Source organism: Macadamia integrifolia, unplaced genomic scaffold, assembly GCF_013358625.1.
Source record: "Macadamia integrifolia cultivar HAES 741 unplaced genomic scaffold, SCU_Mint_v3 scaffold1282, whole genome shotgun sequence".
Classification (NCBI taxonomy): domain Eukaryota; kingdom Viridiplantae; phylum Streptophyta; class Magnoliopsida; order Proteales; family Proteaceae; genus Macadamia; species Macadamia integrifolia.
In genome coordinates this window covers 2,544-10,188 of record NW_024868142.1, presented here as the reverse complement: position 1 = coordinate 10,188, position 7,645 = coordinate 2,544, and the positions used below count along the sequence as shown (strand labels likewise).

General features: G+C 44.7%; 1 long non-coding RNA gene across 1 annotated transcript; it reads right to left on the bottom strand.

The window, feature by feature from the left end:
* Positions 1 to 2,534: 2,534 nt before the first annotated feature.
* LOC122063278 lies at positions 2,535 to 5,859 on the bottom strand. Its single transcript, XR_006135293.1, has 2 exons — positions 5,698 to 5,859; positions 2,535 to 3,404 (listed from the first exon to the last, which is right to left on the bottom strand). It is a non-coding gene; the product is annotated as an uncharacterized LOC122063278 (long non-coding RNA).
* Positions 5,860 to 7,645: the final 1,786 nt, after the last annotated feature.

The following is a 7,645-nucleotide window of genomic DNA, read 5'->3' as shown; positions in this document are numbered from 1 at the left end:
TTCTACAATTTTGGGAACTTTCTAGGATTTTTTGCAATTTCTGAGATTGATAGCTGAGAGATCAAGAAGGAGAACCCACAGAGGCCGTATGCTCGAGGGAATATTAGGATGTAACCCATCAGATAAGGGGGGGAGGGGCCCGCCGCATGGTATATGGGGCATACACTTCAGGGTATGCAAAGGCATATTTGCAACTCCGTGTGGAATATGTGGGTAAGTCATTTTTATCCTTCCCTTGTTTATTCTTTCGTTACTACAAAAATTTTGTTTTTATTGAATGAAGAATTTTATTACTTTATTTTTCATTTGTTAGGTGCCCCCTAGGGGTGTGGCCCCAACCTTGGCTAGATATGGGCATCCTAACATGGTCTGGGCATGGTACAAGATACCTGCCTTGGGGCTCGTACGTCGAATCGATAACACTTACCTGCACCGCTTGGCTTTTTTAGAGACCAAGAAACTAGATCCTGAGTTGATGAAGGGAATCATCGAGCAGTGGTGGCCCAACACACATTCTTTCCACCTTTCCATCGGCAAAATCATGATTACTCCCTTCTACTTCTATGCCTTGATAGGCATTCCATTTGGTATTAGGCCCCTTACTTTGCCCGAGATAGTGGAGCCAGGTGAGTTTCTGGATTTGACAAGGATTCACATTTCTGAGTCCTAGAGGATAATTGCTTTGCTGGTGGGATGCATCTCAGGGGTGACTGAACCCCATTGAGACCCTCTAGGTAGTTCGCTCTTTCCTTCTATATGTGGTGAGACAATGTCTTTTCAGCAACCTTCGAGATGGGGTGGACATTTGCATGGTGGCCCTCTTTCGAGATGTTGATGAGGTAGATGCCCTTGATTGGGGTGGGGTGGCATATGCATACCTATTGTAAATGCTAGATCTTTTAGCTTATGGGGACCATGGCATCAATGGAGCGGGCTGCATTATTTAGGTGATCTCTTGTCCTTATGCTTTTCCTTTCATCAAGTATGCATTCTTATCATCTTGGTTTCCCCATATCAGCCCTGGTTCTATGAGCACCTAGGGCTCATGCTTCCTTTGTTGCATGATCCATTTGCATCCTTTTGCCCGGTGACCACGAGATGGGGAGACAGTCACATGCTGAGGGGCCAATCCCTTCCTCATGGGACCACCGCTCGATCTCTTCTGAATGACATAATTGAGGTGAGTCTTACTTGCTTCTGAGTTTTCCTCTTACTGTGTGTTGTACTTACCTCTTTTGACTTTGTAGGCCAACTGGAGACCCTTCCAAGACCTTGAGTTTCTGGTTGAGGCAAAGACAAAGTGAGCCGCATACTTATCTCAGTGGAGGGTACTATTTTAGGGTCTCAAGGGCCGAGTTTGGTATCTGGGGGAGCGGTTTACTCCCCAATTGTCTGACGCCGATCGACACGTCCCTCCTTGTCTTCCCCCTCCCACCATGCATTGTCTAGAGCTTATTCCTGAGGCTTTGGTCTAGCAGCTGGCTGAAGGAGTATGGGATGATGGCCTTTTGATCATGGAGGGGGACAATATGACCTTCTTGGATGTGGAGATGGTCTGTGTCCCTTTGAGTCCCACAGGTCCTGTGGTATGTACTTTCTTTTTAGTGCTCCTTCCATATGTTAAGTCCTCTTTCCTTATTATTTTGATGTTTCTATAGTGGAGGACACATCCCATGCTCCCTCTCTCTATTCGACCACATTCGGGTGTTGTTGGTTCTCCCTTCATTAAGTCTTCTATTGTCGTGGATGGGCTTATCCATTACATGGCCAGCATTCCCTTCATGGGCTTTCCTGGTTGGTTCTACACAGACGTGGCCAACCCCCTTGTCCCAAGAGTATTGCAGAGAAGGATGGACCAGGATGCTTCTCTCGGCCTCCCTATTCAGTATGACTGTGTAAGTGCCAAACACTCTTCTCTGGAGGCCTATGTTGAGATTCGACAGATGCATCTGAGTTTATGCGGGGAAATATATCAGAGGGAGGAGCAGTTGCATTTCAAGGTACTACTCTTCTCCTTTGACTTAATTCTCTTTTATTGTTACCCCTTATTTTGATCGTCTTTTGTGCTTCTCAGGATGGGCAGATTGCTTCTCAAAGGGAACAGATTGCTTCTCAAAGGGAACAGATTGCTTCTCAGAGGGGACAAATTACCAGTCAGACCGCACAGATTGATGACCTCACGATGTAGCTGGCGAGCTTGTAGTCAACATATGATGCTGTTACGTCCAAGGACTTGATGTTTCCCATGGATAGCTTCGAGTATGGCACAGATAAGGATGTTGACCCCTAGAGTTCTATTCCTGTTATTCCTGCATTTTTTAACAGACATAGATGTTTGTTTTTTCTTCTTATTTTTCCTTTCCCCCATGTTTATTTTTGGTTTTTATCTTTTGAACTGCCAATCTTGGCCTTTATTTTGAAATGAAAACTTATCTTTTGGCACCAAAAATCTCTCTTTTTTATTCATGAGTTTTGAATTTTAAGGTACGATTAATTCCACAACTCAAGTCTTCATTAGAATAACTGGAATAATGTTAAAATCCAAACATCACCTCATTACATCATCAAGTGAATCACATCAAAATGGGGAACACCCAAAGATAGGATAGGTGGGCTACAATTTAGGGAGACAATTCTTGTGATGGATAGAAATTCGCCAACTCCTCCGGGTCTTTCGCCTTCAGTATGTACTGTCGGCTGATATAAGTCAGCAAGTAAAAGGATGTATGAGTCAAACCCATCAACCTAACATAACTACATCCAGGGGTCTTCGTTAGGAAATCATCTTGGGACCACCATAGGAACTTCTATGCAATATCCCGTAAGTTTTTCCTTGTAGGTACTCTTTCCAATCATCGATGAGCTTGAATTTTGGGGCCTCACTCTTGTCTTGATAGTAAGAAACACTGAGTTGGCACTCATTTAGCAGCTTGACCAGTTTCAGTCTTTTAAGTAATCAAAGTTGGAAAATAGTAGGACTTCCTTGATAATGATCGGTTCCAAATTTGTGTGTGGTTCATGTCATCAAACCCTTTAAGCATCTCTGCAAGGACTGTGGGGACAATATCACCTCCTTCCTTTAACTAATATAGCACCTCTATCAGAACAAGAGGTGTACCACATCGGGGAGTTTGGAGAATATAGCGAGCCAACATGCAAAGTAGATAAGCATCCTACGATCTCTGCTGATGGATTTCTCCCAATGACAGATACCAGGTGAAAATCTTGGCCACCTTCAAAATGTCAATCTTCCCATATCTAACAAACTGCTTCATTTCTTCCTTTCCCCATCCGAAGAAGCTTTAAATCTCTTCTGAATAGTCCTCCTTCAAAGATGGTTCAATCAATCTGCCTTTAGGCGGAGATAGCATACAGGCTCAAAATTCCTCCAGAGTCGGGCAAATCTTAATGGTCCCAAATCGAAATACGTAGAGATCAGTATCCCAATGTTAAGGCACTTATTGGAGTAAACTGTGATGTAATTCTACACACCCAGCCCGATGGGCATCAACATGTTCACGGATTCCAGCAGTCCTGGTATGTTTATGTCTAGGTCTATTTCCTTAAATTCTCATCCAAAAAGTCCAAAGAGGAGAGGTGATTCTTCAAAGTATCAGTCATTAGCTGTTGACACAACCAAACCTTTGCCATAGTTGCATCAAGTTTTTTTTTTCTTTTTTAACCAATGAAGGGTGGGGAAAGAATTGGCCTTGATTATTAGTTCCAAGTGGCGACCATTTTCGGGAATGAATTTCAAACAAGAGTTTGACCGACCCTAGGTGAATGACAGATACCTAATGGTCAGATATGCCAAGTGGTGATTCCTTGGGGACACAAGCTATGGTGATATTTTAGATACCTTAATTATTAATTTGGGAACCTTCCAATTGCTCGGAGGCTGTTGAGACCGCACTTGCACATATCAAGTTGTCAATGCATCCCTTAAGAGGAATTAGATCAAATGTAGTTCAGGTGGTTCACCCTTTCATACATAGTATTGTAGGCACCCAATTTTATCACCCTCTCTCGGCTCTAATGATTCATGGATCGTGGATGTGACTCCTGACTCCCAATCAAAAGAGATGCAGCTGACTGAGGTAGCCCTATCCCAACACCCTCCCTTTACACCCAAAAACCCTAGTAACCCTAGAAATCTTTAGGCTGGAGAAAAGAGGGGTCCAATTATGACATTAAATATATGAAGGAATTCAGCCCAAAGTGGCTGTACAGATGGATAGTACTCAAAATCACGACTCTAAGGACATATTGTACATTAAAATCAGACCGTCGGATCTCCTGCAATCATTCCAGAAGACTAGATCCATCTAAACCCATCATATCAGAATTTGGGAATATTCTATGGAATATTCCCTCATAGCCCCTCCCCTCGTGCCCCCCCACCCAACCTACCTGCGGCCCCGTGCCCCACGTGCCCACCCCCAGCCTACCTGCAGCTTAGTGTACACGCCCTGTAGCCCCGTATTTGTGGCTCATGGTGCCTCACCCTATGCAACCCCAACCTGTGTACCCCGTGCCCCCACTAGCATGCCCTACACCCCCATAGCCCATTGGCAAAAAAATTAACCTTTTCACCCCTGGGTCCCAAAAACCTATAAATACCCCCCCATTCCCCTTTCAAAACCACACTTGGTTGGTGTACCTCTCCCCCCTCCCTTGCCTAGCCTAGCACCCCTCTAGCCCATCCCTTGCCTACCATAGCGCCCCTTTAGCCCCTTCCCTTGGCTTATTTAGCCCTTCTTCTAAAGGCTAGATTTGTGGGATCTGTGTAAGGATCCCAGTTACTAGACCCATGATCTAGTAAAATTTTGAAGTGCCACCCAAGCCTTGGTCTTCTAGTAGCCCTTCCTTAGCTGAAGCTCTACCAAAGTGCCACCCAAGTTTTAGCCTTTCATTAGACTTCCCCAACTGAAGCTCTGCCAGAATTCTACTAGACTACTAGCTCTGGAACCACTCTTCCCCAATCGAACCTCTATCTAAATACCAGAAAGATCACCATAGTCAGCATCTCTAAAGAAAGGAAATTGGATCAAGACCACATCCCCTGAGCTGGGAGAATTCACAAGAACGTCCATATTTGCACCAATTGGGGGGTGTGAGGGTAGAGGCTAGAGACCAGATCTCTCTTCTCCCTTTTGGTGGGGAGGAAAGGACTTGTATACACTCCGTCTTCTCTCCTCTCTTTCTCTTTTATGAGGGAGGGGTGTGTCATATGTGCTTACCCATGGGCCCCGTACCGTCGTATTGCCACTTGGAGATATGTGGAGGCCTATTTCGTAGGATTGTAAAATTCGTCATTCGAGATGGGGATTTGATGAGAGTCCAATACGGGAATCTGGATCATGCAAAAGGGTTTGGAGTCACCACCTAGGATTATAGGCCTAGGACCCAGGGGTGGGCCCAATTTCTAAGAAAAGGGCCCGAGAGTTGGTCTGGTCTAAAGATCTAAGGTAAGTGTCAAGTTATAGATTTGGGAAGGTGTTAGGCACCCAATCTACCTGGTTCAACTGGTCTTCCTACTAGATGCTTAAGAACGAATATTTTTCATAATTATTCCTATTTCGCATGCATGGCTAAGTTATCACACATATATACATTGACTAAATTTAAATAACTATGTACACTAAAACAAGGTCAATATAAAGTCTACATTTTGCTAATTCTGTTGAGAAATTATACCTGAGCTTGACCCCTATTTCTGGTTAAGAGGGTTGGTCCCCTGATTAGCACTTGCACAGACTGTCTTTTGGATTCTTCTGGCTCAGGGGAAGATGGTTTTGACCTCTAACTTCCTTTTCTCGAGAGATATTGATTGGACAGAGTTTCAACTAGGAATGGTTACTTTTGGATTTTGACTATGCTATTGATTCCACAGAGCTTCCGCTAAGGATGGGCTACTTCTTGGTTTTGACAGAGGTGGCACTCCAACAGAGCTTCCGTTGGGGATAGGCTATGGGAGGGTTAGGCTGTGGGCTCTCTGGCAGAGCTTTCATTGGGAGTAGGCTATCTTCTAGGGATTGAGGAACTTTGAAGGCCCGAAGAACACTTCGAAGATCCGAAGAACATTTTAGATCTTATGAAGATCTCTTTGAAGGCTTGACAAACCTCAAAAGGAGGAGGAAACTTTTCCTACCAAAACTCACTCAAAGAAGGCAAAGGATTGAAGAGTTTTGAAGGCCCAAAGAACACTTCGAAGATCTGAAGTATGAAGATCTCTCTGAAGACTTGAAAAACATCAAGAGGGGAGAGGGGAGGAAAGAGAGCAGAGCTTCTCCACAAAGGGGTGCTCACTAACAGGCTTGGGTTGTTGTGGTGTGAAAAACCAAAGGGAGGGGATTATTTATAGGATTCTTAAACCAATGGGGAGGGAAAGGGAATTCCCTTAGCCAATGGGGGAAAAAGTGGTTTTTCTAAACCAATGGGATGAAAATATGAAAATTTGGATCAATGGGGTGGAAGATGATTTTCTTAGGCCAACAGGGAAAGGATAAGTTTTTTTGGGCCAATAAGATAAAATATTCCTTTTTTAGGCCAATGGGAGATTACAGAGTAGGGTATGCTAGCGAGATAGTGTAAAGTGCACAAGTGGGTGAAGAGATCATTGGGTCAGTGGAACACATATTTCAGCCATTGACGGTGGCACACGCGACTAGGCAAGGGTGCACGGGGCATGCATGGGTACATAGGATAGGCTGGGTGCATGTGGGGCTAGCAAACAAGGGCGCACAGGGCTGGTAGGTAGAGTGCACAGTGTGCTCTGGGCCTTACAGAGCAGGCTGGCAAGGGCTCACAGTGCACGCAAGGGCACGAGGCTAGCACGTGGGGTGCATAGTACAGGCTGTCAAGGGCATACAGTGCATGCATGGGACCAAGAGATTGGCAATCTGGGGTGTGCGGAGCAGGCTGGTGAGGGTGCATAACGCACGAGCGAGGGCATGAGGCTAGCACACAGGGGCGCTAGGTGGGCACGCAGGGGTGCACGATGTGCGTGCAAGGGCTGGCTAGCTGGCCAGCACATGTAGCATGCCTGAGGGGCTTACTAGCTAGTTAGCTGGCCTGCTCGTGGGACATGCATGCAGGGCTAGCTGGCTGGCTAGCTGTGATTTGCTCAACTAGGTGTAAACTTACAAGAGCGATTGCAGGAGATCCGACGGTCCAATTTTGATGTACCATATATCATTGGAATCTTAATTCTAAATATTATCCATTTGTACGGTCATCCTAACTGGATTCCTTCATATATAAAATTCATAATTGGACCTCTTTTCTCTCACATGGGATTTCTGAGGTTTTTGGGCAAGTAAGGGATGTTTCTAGGTTTCTTTAATAAATTATCATCTTTATTGATCAAAAGCAAGAAGTCATGTCCAAGATCCATAATTCATCATAGTCGGAGGGGGTGATAAAATTGGTGTCTACAGAATGCCCCTCTTTGGCTGAGGCCTGTACCAACAACCAAAGGGCAAAGAAAAGAATGATTACATTTTGTCACCTGGAACATGTACGGCCGTCATTTCCTCATTAATGATAGAGTTGAAAAATGCAACAGGTAATATCTTTTAGCTACTTTAAAGTTTGAGACTTACCTGGGTCGCCGATTTGTAGGAAAGAAATTCGTTGCTCTTTC